Below are 18,299 nucleotides of genomic sequence, written 5' to 3' on the forward strand. Positions count from 1 at the left end.
TGAAAACCCCATACACAACTGGCAGGATACTGCTAAACTGTGAAAACCCCATACACACCTGCAGGATCCTGAAAAATGTGAAAACCCATAGACACCTGGCAGGATCCTGATAAACTGTGAAATACCCATACACACCTGGCAGGATCCTGATAAACTATGAAAACCCCATACACACCTGGCAGGATCCTGATAAAGTGTGAAACCCCCATACAGACCTGGCAGGATCCTGATAAACTGTGAAAACCCCATACACACCTGGCAGGACCCTGATACACAGTGAAACACCCATACTCACCTGGCAGGACCCTGATACACAGTGAAACACCCATACACACCTGGCAGGACCCTGATACACTGTGAAACCCCCATACACACCTGGCAGGATCCTGATAAACTGTGAAACCCCCATACACACCTGGCAGGATCCCGCTAAACTGTGAAAACCCCATACACACCTGTCAGGATCCTGATCCACAGTGAAAACCCCATACACACCTGGCATGATCCTGATACACTGTGAAAACCCCATACACACCTGGCAGAATCCTGATCCACTGTGAAAACCCCATGCACACCTGGCAGGATCCTATTACACTGTGAAAACCCCATACACACCTGGCAGGATCCTGATACACTATGAAACCCCCATACACACATGGCAGGATCCTGATAAACTATGAAACCCCCATACATACCTGGCAGTATCCTGATACACTGTGAAAACCCCATACACACCTGGCAGGATCCTGATAATCTATGAGACCCGTATACACACCTGGCAGGACCCTGATACACTGTGAAAACCCCATGCACACCTGGCAGGATCCTGAAAAACTGTGAAACCACCATACACACCTGGCAGGATCCTGCTATACTGTAAAAACCCCATACACACCTGGCAGGATCCTGATCCACCGTGAAAACCCCGTACACACCTGGCAGGATCCTGATACAATGTGAAAACCCCATACACACCTGTCAGGATCCTGATCCACTGTGAAAACCCCATACACACCTGGCAGGATCCTGATACACTGTGACAACCCCATACACACCTGGCAGGATCCTGATAAACTATGAAACCCCCATACACACCTGGCAGAATTCTGATAAACTATGAAACCCCCATACACACCTGTCAGGACCCTGATACACTGTGAAAACCCCATACACACCTGGCAGGATCCTGATAAACTGTGAAACACCCATGCACACCTGGCAGGATCCTGACAAACTGTGAAAACGCATAGACACCTGGCAGGATCCTGATAAACTGTGAAATACCCATACACACCTGGCAGGATCCTGATAAATTATGAAACCTTCATACACACCTGGCAGTTTACTGATTAACTATGATACCCCCATACACACCTGGCAGGATCCTGATCATCTATGAAAACCCCATACACACCTGGCAGGATCCTGATCCACTGTGAAAACCCCATACACACCTGTCAGGATCCTTATACACTGTGGAAACCCCATACACAGCTGGCAGGATCCTGATAAACTATGAAACCCCCGTACACACCTGGCATGATCCTGATAAAATGTGAAAACCCCAGACACACTTGGCAGGATCCTGATAAACTGTGAGAAACCCATACACACCTGGCAGGATTCTGATAAACTGTGAAACCCCCATGCACACCTAGCAGGATCCTGATAAACTGTCAAAACCCAAAACACACCTGGCAGGATCCTGATACACTGTGAAAACCCCATACACACCTGGCAGGATCCTTATACACTGTGAAAACCCCATACACACCTGGGAGGATCCTGATAAATTATGAAACCCTCATACACACATGGCAGGATCCTGATAAACTGTGAAATCCCCAGACACACCTGGCAGGATCCTGATAAACTGTGAAAACCCCATGCACTCCTGGCAGGATCTTGATACACTGTGAAAACCCCATACACACCTGGCAGGATCCTGATAAACTGCGAAACCCCCATGCACACGTGGCAGGATCTTGATAAACTGTGAAAACCCATACACACCTGGCAGGATCCTGATAAACTGTGAAATACCCATACGCACCTGGCAGGATCCTAATAAACTGTGAAAACCCCATACACACCTGGCAGGACCCTGATACACTGTGAAACACCCATACACACCTGGCAGGACCCTGATACACTGTGAAAACCCCATACACACCTGGCAGGATCCTGATAAACTGTGAAACCCCCATACACACCTGGCAGGATCCTGCGAAACTGTTGAAACGCCATACACACCTGGCAGGATCCTGATCCACTGTGAAAACCCCATACACACCTGGCATGATGCTGATACACTGTGAAAACCCCATACACACCTGGCAGGATACTGATCCACTGTGAAAACCCCATACACACCTGGCAGGATCCTGATAAACTATGAAACCCCCATACACACCTGGCTGGATCCTGATATACTGTGAAAACCCCATACACACCTGGCAGGATCCTGATAAAATATGAAACCCGTGTGCACACCTGGCAGGACCCTGATACACTGTGAAAACCCCAAACACACCTGGCAGGATCCTGATAAACTGCGAAACCCCCATACACAACTGGCAGGATACTGCTAAACTGTGAAAACCCCATACACACCTGGCAGGATCCTGATAAACTGTGAAACACCCATGCACACCTGGCAGGATCCTGACAAACTGTGAAAACCCATAGACACCTGGCAGGATCCTGATAAACTGTGAAACCCCCATACACACCTGGCAGGATCCTGCGAAACTGTTGAAACGCCATACACACCTGGAAGGATCCTGATCCACTGTGAAAACCCCATACACACCTGGCATGATGCTGATACACTGTGAAAACCCCATACACACCTGGCAGGATACTGATCCACTGTGAAAACCCCATACACACCTGGCAGGATCCTGATACACTGTGAAAACCCCATACACACCTGGCAGGATCCTGATAAACTATGAAACCCCCATACACACCTGGCTGGATCCTGATATACTGTGAAAACCCCATACACACCTGGCAGGATCCTGATAAAATATGAAACCCGTGTGCACACCTGGCAGGACCCTGATACACTGTGAAAACCCCATACACACCTGGCAGGATCCTGATAAACTGCGAAACCCCCATACACAACTGGCAGGATACTGCTAAACTGTGAAAACCCCATACACACCTGGCAGGATCCTGATAAACTGTGAAACACCCATGCACACCTGGCAGGATCCTGACAATCTGTGAAAACCCATAGACACCTGGCAGGATCCTGATAAACTGTGAAATACCCATACACACCTGGCAGGATCATGATACACTGTGAAAACCCCATGCTCACCAGGCAGGTCCCTGATACACTGTGAAACACCCATACACACCTGGCAGGACCCTGATACACTGTGAAACCCCCATACACACCTGGCAGGATCCTGATAAACTGTGCAACCCCCATACACACCTGGCAGGATCCCGCTAAACTGTGAAAACCCCATACACACCTGGCCGGATCCTGATCCACTGTGAAAGCCCCATACACACCTGGCATGATCCTGATACACTGTGAAAAACACATACACACCTGGCAGGATCCTGATCCACTGTGAAAACCCCATGCACACCTGGCAGGATCCTGATACACTGTGAAAACCCCATACACACCTGGCATAATCCTGATAAACTATGAAACCCCATACACACCTGGCAGGTTCCTGATCCACTGTGAAAACCCCATACACACCTGGCAGGATCCTGATACACTGTGAAAATCCCACACACACCTAGCCGGATCCTGATAAACTATGAAACCTTCACACACACCTGGCAGTTTCCTGATAAACTATGAAACCCCCATACACACCTGGCAGGATCCTGATAAACTGTGAAAACCCCATACACAACTGGCAGGATGCTGATCCACTGTGAAAACCCCATACACACCTGGCAGGATCCTTATACAATGTGAAAACCCCATACACACCTGGGAGGATCCTGATAAACTATGAAACCCCCATACACACCTGGTAGGATCCTGATAAACTGTGAAATCCCCAGACACACCTGGCAGGATCCTGATAAACTGTGAAAACCCCATACACTCCTGGCAGGATCTTGATACACTGTGAAAACCCCATACACACCTGGCAGGATCCTGATAAACTGTGAAAACCCATACACACCTGGCAGGATCCTGATAAACTGTGAAATACCCATACGCACCTGGCAGGATCCTAATAAACTGTGAAAACCCCATACACACCTGGCAGGACACTGATACACTGTGAAACACCCATACACACCTGGCAGGACCCTGATACACTGTGAAAACCCCATACACACCTGGCAGGATCCTGATAAACTGTGAAACCCCCATACACACCTGGCACGATCCTGCTAAACTGTGAAAACCCCATACACACCTGGCAGGATCCTGATCCACTGTGAAAACCCCATACACACCTGGCAGGATCCTGATACACCGTGAAAACACCATACACACCTGGCAGAATCCTGATCCACTGTGAAATCCCCATACACACCTGGCAGGATCCTGATACACTATGAAAACCCCATACACACCTGGCAGGATCCTGATAAACTATGAAAACCCCATACACACCTGGCAGGATCCTGATAAACTATGAAACCCCCATACACACCTGGCTGGATCCTGATACACTGTGAAAACCCCATACACAACTGGCAGGATACTGCTATACTGTGAAAACCCCATACACACCTGCAGGATCCTGAAAAATGTGAAAACCCATAGACACCTGGCAGGATCCTGATAAACTGTGAAATACCCATACACACCTGGCAGGATCCTGATAAACTATGAAAACCCCATACACACCTGGCAGGATCCTGATAAAGTGTGAAACCCCCATACAGACCTGGCAGGATCCTGATAAACTGTGAAAACCCCATACACACCTGGCAGGACCCTGATACACAGTGAAACACCCATACTCACCTGGCAGGACCCTGATACACAGTGAAACACCCATACACACCTGGCAGGACCCTGATACACTGTGAAACCCCCATACACACCTGGCAGGATCCTGATAAACTGTGAAACCCCCATACACACCTGGCAGGATCCCGCTAAACTGTGAAAACCCCATACACACCTGGCAGGATCCTGATCCACAGTGAAAACCCCATACACACCTGGCATGATCCTGATACACTGTGAAAACCCCATACACACCTGGCAGAATCCTGATCCACTGTGAAAACCCCATGCACACCTGGCAGGATCCTGTTACACTGTGAAAACCCCATACACACCTGGCAGGATCCTGATACACTATGAAACCCCCATACACACCTGGCAGGATCCTGATAAACTATGAAACCCCCATACATACCTGGCAGTATCCTGATACACTGTGAAAACCCCATACACACCTGGCAGGATCCTGATAATCTATGAAACCCGTATACACACCTGGCAGGACCCTGATACACTGTGAAAACCCCATGCACACCTGGCAGGATCCTGAAAAACTGTGAAACCCCCATACACACCTGGCAGGATCCTGCTAAACTGTAAAAACCCCATACACACCTGGCAGGATCCTGATCCACCGTGAAAACCCCGTACACACCTGGCAGGATCCTGATACACTGTGAAAAACGCATACACACCTGTCAGGATCCTGATCCACTGTGAAAACCCCATACACACCTGGCAGGATCCTGATACACTGTGACAACCCCATACACACCTGGCAGGATCCTGATAAACTATGAAACCCCCATACACACCTGGCAGAATTCTGATAAACTATGAAACCCCCATACACACCTGTCAGGACCCTGATACACTGTGAAAACCCCATACACACCTGGCAGGATCCTGATAAACTGTGAAACACCCATGCACACCTGGCAGGATCCTGACAAACTGTGAAAACGCATAGACACCTGGCAGGATCCTGATAAACTGTGAAATACCCATACACACCTGGCAGGATCCTGATAAATTATGAAACCTTCATACACACCTGGCAGTTTACTGATTAACTATGATACCCCCATACACACCTGGCAGGATCCTGATCATCTATGAAAACCCCATACACACCTGGCAGGATCCTGATCCACTGTGAAAACCCCATACACACCTGTCAGGATCCTTATACACTGTGGAAACCCCATACACAGCTGGCAGGATCCTGATAAACTATGAAACCCCCGTACACACCTGGCATGATCCTGATAAAATGTGAAAACCCCAGACACACTTGGCAGGATCCTGATAAACTGTGAGAAACCCATACACACCTGGCAGGATTCTGATAAACTGTGAAACCCCCATGCACACCTGGCAGGATCCTGATAAACTGTCAAAACCCAAAACACACCTGGCAGGATCCTGATACACTGTGAAAACCCCATACACACCTGGCAGGATCCTTATACACTGTGAAAACCCCATACACACCTGGGAGGATCCTGATAAATTATGAAACCCTCATACACACATGGCAGGATCCTGATAAACTGTGAAATCCCCAGACACACCTGGCAGGATCCTGATAAACTGTGAAAACCCCATGCACTCCTGGCAGGATCTTGATTCACTGTGAAAACCCCATACACACCTGGCAGGATCCTGATAAACTGCGAAACCCCCATGCACACGTGGCAGGATCTTGATAAACTGTGAAAACCCATACACACCTGGCAGGATCCTGATAAACTGTGAAATACCCATACGCACCTGGCAGGATCCTAATAAACTGTGAAAACCCCATACACACCTGGCAGGACCCTGATACACTGTGAAACACCCATACACACCTGGCAGGACCCTGATACACTGTGAAAACCCCATACACACCTGGCAGGATCCTGATAAACTGTGAAACCCCCATACACACCTGGCAGGATCCTGCGAAACTGTTGAAACGCCATACACACCTGGCAGGATCCTGATCCACTGTGAAAACCCCATACACACCTGGCATGATGCTGATACACTGTGAAAACCCCATACACACCTGGCAGGATACTGATCCACTGTGAAAACCCCATACACACCTGGCAGGATCCTGATACACTATGAAAACCCCATACACACCTGGCAGGATCCTGATATACTGTGAAAACCCCATACACACCTGGCAGGATCCTGATAAAATATGAAACCCGTGTGCACACCTGGCAGGACCCTGATACACTGTGAAAACCCCAAACACACCTGGCAGGATCCTGATAAACTGCGAAACCCCCATACACAACTGGCAGGATACTGCTAAACTGTGAAAACCCCATACACACCTGGCAGGATCCTGATAAACTGTGAAACACCCATGCACACCTGGCAGGATCCTGACAAACTGTGAAAACCCATAGACACCTGGCAGGATCCTGATAAACTGTGAAACCCCCATACACACCTGGCAGGATCCTGCGAAACTGTTGAAACGCCATACACACCTGGCAGGATCCTGATACACTGTGAAAACCCCATACACACCTGGCAGGATACTGATCCACTGTGAAAACCCCATACACACCTGGCAGGATCCTGATACACTGTGAAAACCCCATACACACCTGGCAGGATCCTGATAAACTATGAAACCCCCATACACACCTGGCTGGATCCTGATATACTGTGAAAACCCCATACACACCTGGCAGGATCCTGATAAAATATGAAACCCGTGTGCACACCTGGCAGGACCCTGATACACTGTGAAAACCCCATACACACCTGGCAGGATCCTGATAAACTGCGAAACCCCCATACACAACTGGCAGGATACTGCTAAACTGTGAAAACCCCATACACACCTGGCAGGATCCTGATAAACTGTGAAACACCCATGCACACCTGGCAGGATCCTGACAATCTGTGAAAACCCATAGACACCTGGCAGGATCCTGATAAACTGTGAAATACCCATACACACCTGGCAGGATCATGATAAACTATGAAAACCCCATACACACCTGGCAGGATCCTGATACACTGTGAAAACCCCATGCTCACCAGGCAGGTCCCTGATACACTGTGAAACACCCATACACACCTGGCAGGACCCTGATACACTGTGAAACCCCCATACACACCTGGCAGGATCCTGATAAACTGTGCAACCCCCATACACACCTGGCAGGATCCCGCTAAACAGTGAAAACCCCATACACACCTGGCCGGATCCTGATCCACTGTGAAAACCCCATACACACCTGGCATGATCCTGATACACTGTGAAAACCCCATACACACCTGGCAGGATCCTGATCCACTGTGAAAACCCCATGCACACCTGGCAGGATCCTGATACACTGTGAAAACCCCATACACACCTGGCAGGATCCTGATACACTATGAAACCCCCATACACACCTGGCAGGATCCTGATAAACTATGAAACCCCCGTACATAACTGGCAGTATCCTGATACACTGTGAAAACCCCATACACACCTGGCAGGATCCTGATAAACTATGAAACCCGTATATACACCTGGCAGGACCCTGATACACTGTGAAAACCCCATGCACACCTGGCAGGATCCTGATCCACCGTGAAAACCCCGTACACACCTGGCAGGATCCTGATACACTGTGAAAACCCCATACACACCTGTCAGGAACCTGATCCACTCTGAAAACCCCATACACACCTGGCAGGATCCTGATACACTGTGACAACCCCATACACACCTGGCAGGATCCTGATAAACTATGAAACCCCCATAAACACCTGGCAGAATTCTGATAAGCTATGAAACCCCCATCCACACCTGTCAGGACCCTGATACACTGTGAACACCCCATACACACCTGGCAGGATCCTGATAAATTATGAAACCTTCATACACACCTGGCAGTTTACTGATTAACTATGATACACCCATACACACCTGGCAGGATCCTGATCAACTGTGAAAACCCCATACACACCTGGCAGGATCCTGATCCACTGTGAAAACCCCATACACACCTGGCAGGATCCTTATACACTGTGGAAACCCCACACACAGCTGGCAGGATCCTGATAAACTATGAAACCCCCATACACACCTGGCAGGATCCTGATAAAATGTGAAAACCCCAGACACACTTGGCAGGATCCTGATAAACTGTGAGAAACCCATACACACCTGGCAGGAACCTGATAAACTGTGAAACCCCCATGCACACCTGGCAGGATCCTGATAAACTGTGAAAACCCCAAACACACCTGGCAGGATCCTGATCCACTGTGAAAACCCCATACACACCTGGCCCGATCCTTATACACTGTGAAAACCCCATACACACCTGGCAGGATTCTGATAAACTATGAAACCCCCATACACACCTGGCAGGATCCTGCTAAACTGCGAAAACCCCATACACACCTGGCAGGATCCTGATCCACTGTGAAAACCCCATACACACCTGGCAGGATCCTGATCCACTGTGAAAACCCCATACACACCTGGCAGGATCCTGATACACTATGAAAACCCCATACACACCAGGCAGGATCCTGATAAACTATGAAACCCCCATACACACCTGGCAGGATACTGATACACTGTGAAAACCCCATACACACCGGGCAGGATCCTGATAAAATATGAAACCCGTGTACACACCTGGCAGGACACTGTTGCACTGTGAAAACCCCATACACACTTGGCAGGATCCTGATAAACTGTGAAACCCCCATACACGCCTGGCAGGATCCTGCGAAACTGTGAAAACCCCATACACACCTGGCAGGATCCTGATAAACTGTGAAACACCCATGCACACCTGGCAGAATCCTGACAAACTGTGAAAACCCATAGACACCTGGCAGGATCCTGATAAACTGTGAAATACCCATACACACCTGGCAGGATCCTGATAAACTGTGAAACCCCCATCCAGACCTGGCAGGATCCTGATAAACTGTGAAAACCCCATACTCAACTGGCAGGACCCTGATACACTGTGAAAACCCCATACTCACCTGGCAGGACCCTGATACACTGTGAAACACCCATACACACCTGGCAGGACCCTGATACACTGTGAAAACCCCATACACACCTGGCAGGATCCTGATAAACTGTGAAAACCCGATACACACCTGGCAGGATCCTGCTAAACTGTGAAAACCCCATACACACCTGGCAGGATCCTGATCCACTGTGAAAACCCCATACACACCTGGCAGGATCCTGATACACTGTGAAAGCCCCATACACACCTGGCAGGAACCTGATATACTATGAAACCCCCTAACACACCTGGCAGGATCCTGATAAACTATGAAGCCCCCATACATACCTGGCAGGATCCTGATACACTGTGAAAACCCCATACACACCTGGCAGGATCCTGATAAAATATGAAACCCGTTTACACACCTGGCAGGACCCTGATACACTGTGAAAACCCCATGCACACCTGGCAGGATCCTGATAAACTGTGAAAACACCATACACAACTGGCAGGATCCTGATCAACTGTGAAAACCCCATACACACCTGGCAGGATCCTGATACACTGTGAAAACCCCATACACACCTGGCAGGATCCTGATCCACTGTGAAAACCCCATACACACCTGGCAGGATCCTGATAAACTATGAAAACCCCAAACACACCTGGCAGAATCCTGATAAACTATGAAACCCCCATACACACCTGGCAGGATCCTGAAATACTGTGAAAAACCCATACACACCTGGCAGGATGCTGTTAAACTATGAAACCTGCATACACACCTGACAGTTTCCTGATAAACTATGATACCCCCATACACACCTGGCAGGATCCTGATAAACTGTGAAAACCCCATACACACCTGACAGGATCCTGATCCACTGTGAAAACCCCATACACACCTGGCAGGATCCTTATACACAGTGAAATCCCCATACACATCTGGCAGGATCCTGATAAACTATGAAACCCCCATACACACCAGGCAGGATCCTGATAAACTGTGTAAACCCCAGACACACCTGGCAGGATCCTGATAAACTATGAAACCCCCATACACACCTGGTAGGATCCTGATAAACTGTGAAACCCCCATGCACACCTGGCAGGATCCTGATAAACTGTGAAAACCCATACACACCTGGCAGGATACTGATAAACTGTGAAATCCCCATACACAACTGGCAGGATACTGATAAACTGTGAAAACCCCATCCACACCTGGCAGGATCCTGATCCACCGTGAAAAACCCGTACGCACCTGGCAGGATCCTGATACACTGTTAAAATCCCATACACATCTGGCAGGATACTGATCCACTGTGAAAACCCCATACACACCTGGCAGGATCCTGATACACTGTGAAAACCCCATACACACCTGGCAGGATCCTGATAATCTATGAAACCCCCATACACACCTGGCAGAATCCTGATAAACTACGAAACCCCCACAGACACCTGGCAGGATCCTGATACACTGTGAAAACCCCATACACACCTGGCAGGATCCTGATAAACTATGAAACCTTCATACACAACTGGCAGTTTGCTGCTAAACTATGATACCCCCATACACATCTGGCAGGATCCTGATAAACTGTGAAAACACCAAAGACACCTGGCAGGATCCTGATCCACTGTGAAAACCCCATACACACCTAGCAGGCATCTTATACACTGTGAAAACCCCATACACACCTGGCAGGATCCTGATAAACTATGAAACACCCATACACAACTGGCAGGATACTGATAAACTGTGAAAACCACAGACACACCTGGCAGGATCCTGATAAACTGTGAGAACCCCATACACACCTGGCAGGATCCTGCTAAACTGTAAAACCCCCATGCACACCTGGCAGGATCCTGATAAACTCTGAAAACCCCATACACACCTGGCAGGATCCTGATCCACTGGTAAAACCCCATACACACCTGGCAGGATCCTGATAAACTGTGAAAACCCCATACACACCTGGCAGGATCCTGATCCACTGTGAAAACCCCATACACACCTGGCAGGATCCTGATAAACTATGAAACCCCCAAACACACCTGGCAGAATCCTGATAAACTATGAAACCCCCATACACACCTGGCAGGATCCTGAAATACTGTGAAAAACCCATACACATCTGGCAGGATGCTGTTAAACTATGAAACCTGCATACACACCTGACAGTTTCCTGATAAACTATGATACCCCCATACACACCTGGCAGGATCCTGATAAACTGTGAAAACCCCATACACACCTGACAGGATCCTGATCCACTGTGAAAACCCCATACACACCTGGCAGGATCCTTATACACAGTGAAATCCCCATACACATCTGGCAGGATCCTGATAAACTATGAAACCCCCATACACACCAGGCAGGATCCTGATAAACTGTGTAAACCCCAGACACACCTGGCAGGATCCTAATAAACTATGAAACCCCCATACACACCTGGTAGGATCCTGATAAACTGTGAAACCCCCATGCACACCTGGCAGGATCCTGATAAACTGTGAAAACCCATACACACCTGGCAGGATACTGATAAACTGTGAAATCCCCATACACAACTGGCAGGATCCTGATAAACTGTGAAAACCCCATCCACACCTGGCAGGATCCTGATCCACCGTGAAAAACCCGTACGCACCTGGCAGGATCCTGATACACTGTTAAAATCCCATACACATCTGGCAGGATACTGATCCACTGTGAAAACCCCATACACACCTGGCAGGATCCTGATACACTGTGAAAACCCCATACACACCTGGCAGGATCCTGATAATCTATGAAACCCCCATACACACCTGGCAGAATCCTGATAAACTACGAAACCCCCACAGACACCTGGCAGGATCCTGATACACTGTGAAAACCCCATACACACCTGGCAGGATCCTGATAAACTATGAAACCTTCATACACAACTGGCAGTTTGCTGATAAACTATGATACCCCCATACACATCTGGCAGGATCCTGATAAACTGTGAAAACACCAAAGACACCTGGCAGGATCCTGATCCACTGTGAAAACCCCATACACACCTAGCAGGCTTCTTATACACTGTGAAAACCCCATACACACCTGGCAGGATCCTGATAAACTATGAAACACCCATACACAACTGGCAGGATACTGATAAACTGTGAAAACCACAGACACACCTGGCAGGATCCTGATAAACTGTGAGAACCCCATACACACCTGGCAGGATCCTGCTAAACTGTAAAACCCCCATGCACACCTGGCAGGATCCTGATAAACTCTGAAAACCCCATACACACCTGACAGGATCCTGATCCACTGGTAAAACCCCATACACACCTGGCAGGATCCTGATAAACTGTGAAAACCCCATACACACCTGGCAGGATCCTGATAAACTATGAAAGCCCCATACACACCCGGCAGGATCCTGATAAACTGTGAAATTCCCAGACACACCTGGCAGGATCCTGATAATCTGTGAAAACCCCATACACTCCTGGCAGGATCTTGATACACTGTGAAACCCCATGCAGACCTGGCAGGATCCTGATAAACTGTGAAAACCCATACACACCTTACAGGATCCTGATAAAATGTGAAATACCCATACGCACCTGGCAGGATCCTGATAAACTGTGAAAACCCCATACACACCTGGCAGGACCCTGATACACTGTGAAACACCCATACACACCTGGCAGGAACCTGATACACTGTGAAAACCCCATACACACCTGGCAGGATCCTGATAAACTGTAAAACCCCCATACACACCTGTCCGGATCCTGCTAAACTGTGGAAACCCCATACACACCTGGCAGGATCCTGATCCACTGTGAAAAACCCATACACACCTGGCATGATGCTGATACGCTGTGAAAACCCCATACACACCTGGCAGTATCCTGATCCACTGTGAAAACCCCATACACACCTGGCAGGATCCTGATATACTGTGAAAACCCCATACACACCTGGCAGGATCCTGATACACTATGAAACCCCCATACACACCTGGCAGGATCCTGATAAACTATGAAACCCCCATACATACCTGGCAGGAACCTGATACACTGTGAAAACCCCATACACACCTGGCAGGATCCTGATAAACTATGAAACCCGTATACACACCGGGCAGGACCCTGATACACTGTGAAAACCCCATGCACACCTGGCAGGATCCTGATAAACTGTGAAACCCCCTTACACACCTGGCAGGATCCTGATCCACTGTGAAAACCCCATACACACCTGGCAGGATCCTGATACACTGTGAAAACCCCATACACACCTGGCAGGATCCTGATCCACTGTGAAAACCCCATACACACCTGGCAGGTTCCTGATACACTGTGAAAACCCCATACACACCTGGCAGGATCCTGATAAACTATGAAACCCCCTTACACACCTGGCAGAATCCTGATAAACTATGAAACCCCCATACACACCTGGATGGATCCTGATACACTGTGACAACCCCATAAACACCTGGCAGGATCCTGATAAACTATGAAACCTTCATACACACCTGGCAGTTTCCTGATAAACTATGATACCCCCATACAGACCTGGCAGGATCCTGATAAACTGTGTAAACCCCATACACACCTGGCAGGATCCTGATCCACAGTGAAAACCCCATACACACCTGGCAGGATCTTGATAAACTGTGAAACCCCCATACACACCTGGCCGGATCCTGCTAAACTGTGAAAACCCCATAAACACCTGGCAGGATCCTGATCCACTGTGAAAAACCCATACAAACCTGGCAGGATCCTGATACACTGTGAAAACCCCATACACAACTGGCAGGATCCTGATCCACTGTGAAAACCCCATATACACCTTGCAGGATCCTGATACGCTATGAAAACCCCATACACACCTAGCAGGATCCTGATAAAATAAGAAACCCGTGTACACACCTGGCAGGACCCTGATACACTGTGAAAACCCCATACACACTTGGCAGGATCCTGATAAACTGTGAAACCCCCATACACATCTGACAGGATCCTGATAAACTTTGAAAACCCCATACTCACCTGGCAGGATCCTGATAAACTGTGAAAACCCATAGACACCTGGCAGGATCCTGATAAACTGTGAAATACCCATACACACATGGCAGGATCCAGATAAACTGTGAAAACCCCATACACACCTGGCAGGATCCTGATAAACTGTGAAACCCCCATACAGACCTTGCAGGATCCTGATAATCTGTGAAAACCCCATACTCAACAGGCAGGAACCTGATACACTGTGAAAACCCCATACTCACCTGGCAGGACCCTGATGCACTGTGAAATCCCCATACACACCTGGCAGGATCCTGCTAAACTGTGAAAATCCCATACACACCTGGCAGGATACTGATCCACTGTGAAAACCCCATACACACCTGGCATGATCCTGATACACTGTGAAAACCCCATACACACCTGGCAGGTCCCTGATCCACTGTGAAAACCCCATACACACCTGGCAGGTTCCTGATTAACTGTGAAACACCCATACACACCTGGCAGGATCCTGATACACTGTGAAAACCCCATACTCAATTGGCAGGATCCTGATAAACTGTGAAACCCCCATACACACCTGGCAGGATCCTACTAAACTGTGAAAAACCCATACACACCTGGCATGATCCTGATCCACTGTGAAAACCCCATACACACCTGGCAGGATCCTGATACACTGTGAAAACTCCATACACACCTGGCAGCATCCTGATCCACTGTGAAAACCCCATACACACCTGGCAGGTTCCTGATACACTGTGAAAACCCCATACACACCTGGCAGGATCCTGATAAACTATGAAACCCCCTTACACACCTGGCAGAATCCTGATAAACTATGAAACCCCCATACACACCTGGAAGGATCCTGATACACTGTGAAAACCCCATACACACCTGGCAGGATCCTGATAAACTATGAAACCTTCATACACACCTGGCAGTTTCCTGATAAACTATGATACCCCCATACAGACCTGGCAGGATCCTGATAAACTGTGTAAACCCCATACACACCTGGCAGGATCGTGATCCACAGTGAAAACCCCATACACAACTGGCAGGATCTTGATAAACTGTGAAACCCCCATACACACCTGGCCGGATCCTGCTAAACTGTGAAAACCCCATAAACACCTGGCAGGATCCTGATCCACTGTGAAAAACCCATACAAACCTGACAGGATCCTGATACACTGTGAAAACCCCATACACAACTGGCAGGATCCTGATCCACTGTGAAAACCCCATATACACCTTGCAGGATCCTGATACGCTATGAAAACCCCATACACACCTGGCAGGATCCTGATAAAATAAGAAACCCGTGTACACACCTGGCAGGACCCTGATACACTGTGAAAACCCCATACACACTTGGCAGGATCCTGATAAACTGTGAAACCCCCATACACACCTGACAGGATCCTGATAAACTGTGAAAACCCCATACTCACCTGGCAGGATCCTGATAAACTGTGAAAACCCATAGACACCTGGCAGGATCCTGATAAACTGTGAAATACCCATACACACATGGCAGGATCCAGATAAACTGTGAAAACCCCATACACACCTGGCAGGATTCTGATAAACTGTGAAACCCCCATACAGACCTTGCAGGATCCTGATAATCTGTGAAAACCCCATACTCAACAGGCAGGAACCTGATACACTGTGAAAACCCCATACTCACCTGGCAGGACCCTGATACACTGTGAAACACCCATACACACCTGGCAGGACCCTGATGCACTGTGAAAACCCCAAACACACCTGGCAGGATCCTGATAAACTGTGAAACCCCCATACACACCTGGCAGGATCCTGCTAAACTGTGAAAATCCCATACACACCTGGCAGGATCCTGATCCACTGTGAAAACACCATACACACCTGGCATGATCCTGATACACTGTGAAAACCCCATACACACCTGGCAGGACCCTGATCCACTGTGAAAACCCCATACACACCTGGCAGGATCCTGATACACTGTGAAAACCCCATATACACCTGGCAGGATCCTGATACACTATGAAACGCCCATACACACCTGGCAGGATCCTGATAAACTATGAAACCCCCATACATAACTGGCAGGATCCTGATACACTGTGAAAACCCCATACACACCTGGCAGGATCCTGATAAACTATGAAACCCGTATACACACCGGGCAGGACCCTGATACACTGTGAAAACCCCATGCACACCTGGCAGAATGCTGATAAACTGTGAAACCCCCATACACACCTGGCAGGATCCTGCGAAACTGTGAAAAACCCATACACACCTGGCAGGATCCTGATCCAATGTGAAAACGCCATACACACCTGGCAGGATCCTGATAGACTTCGAAAACCCCATACACAGCTGGCAGGATCCTGATAAACTATGAAACCGCCATACACACCTGGCAGAATCCTGATAAACTATGAAACCCCCATACACACCTGGCAGGATCCTGAATCACTGTGAAAACCCCATACACACCTGGCAGGATCCTGATAAACTATGAAACCCGTATACACACCTGGCAGGATCCTGATACACTGTGAAAACCCCATACACACCAGGCAGGACATTGATCCACTGTGAAACCCCCAAACACACCTGGCAGGATCCTGATACACTGTGAAACCCCCATGCACACCTGGCAGGATCCTGATCCACTGTGAAAACCCCATAGACACCTGGCAGGATACTGATACACTGTGAAACCCAAATACACACCTGGCAGGATCCTGATACACTGTGGAACCCCCATACACAACTGGCAGGATCCTGACACACTGTGAAAATCCCATACGCACCTGGCAGGATCCTGATACACTGTGAAACCCCCATACATACATGGCAGGATCCTGATACACTGTGAAAACCAAATACACACCTGGCAGGATCCTGATAAGCTGCGAAAACCCCATACACACCTGGCAGGATCCTGCTAAACTGTGAAAACCCCATACACACCTGGCAGGATCCTGATCCACCGTGAAAACCCCATACACTCCTGGCAGGATCCTGATCCACTGTGGAAACCCCATACAAACCTGGCAGGATCCTGATACACTGTGAAAAACCCATACTAACCTGGCACTTTCCTGATAAACTATGAAACCCCCCATACACACCTGGCAGGATCCTGATACACTGTGAAAACCCCATACACACCTGGCAGGATCCTGATCAACTGTGAAACCCCATGCACACCTGGCAGGATCCTGATCCACTGTGAAAACCCCATAGACACCTGGCAGGATACTGATACACTGTGAAACCCAAATAGACACCTGGCAGGATCCTGATACACTGTG

Source organism: Heterodontus francisci, unplaced genomic scaffold (assembly GCF_036365525.1).
Source record: "Heterodontus francisci isolate sHetFra1 unplaced genomic scaffold, sHetFra1.hap1 HAP1_SCAFFOLD_50, whole genome shotgun sequence".
Classification (NCBI taxonomy): domain Eukaryota; kingdom Metazoa; phylum Chordata; class Chondrichthyes; order Heterodontiformes; family Heterodontidae; genus Heterodontus; species Heterodontus francisci.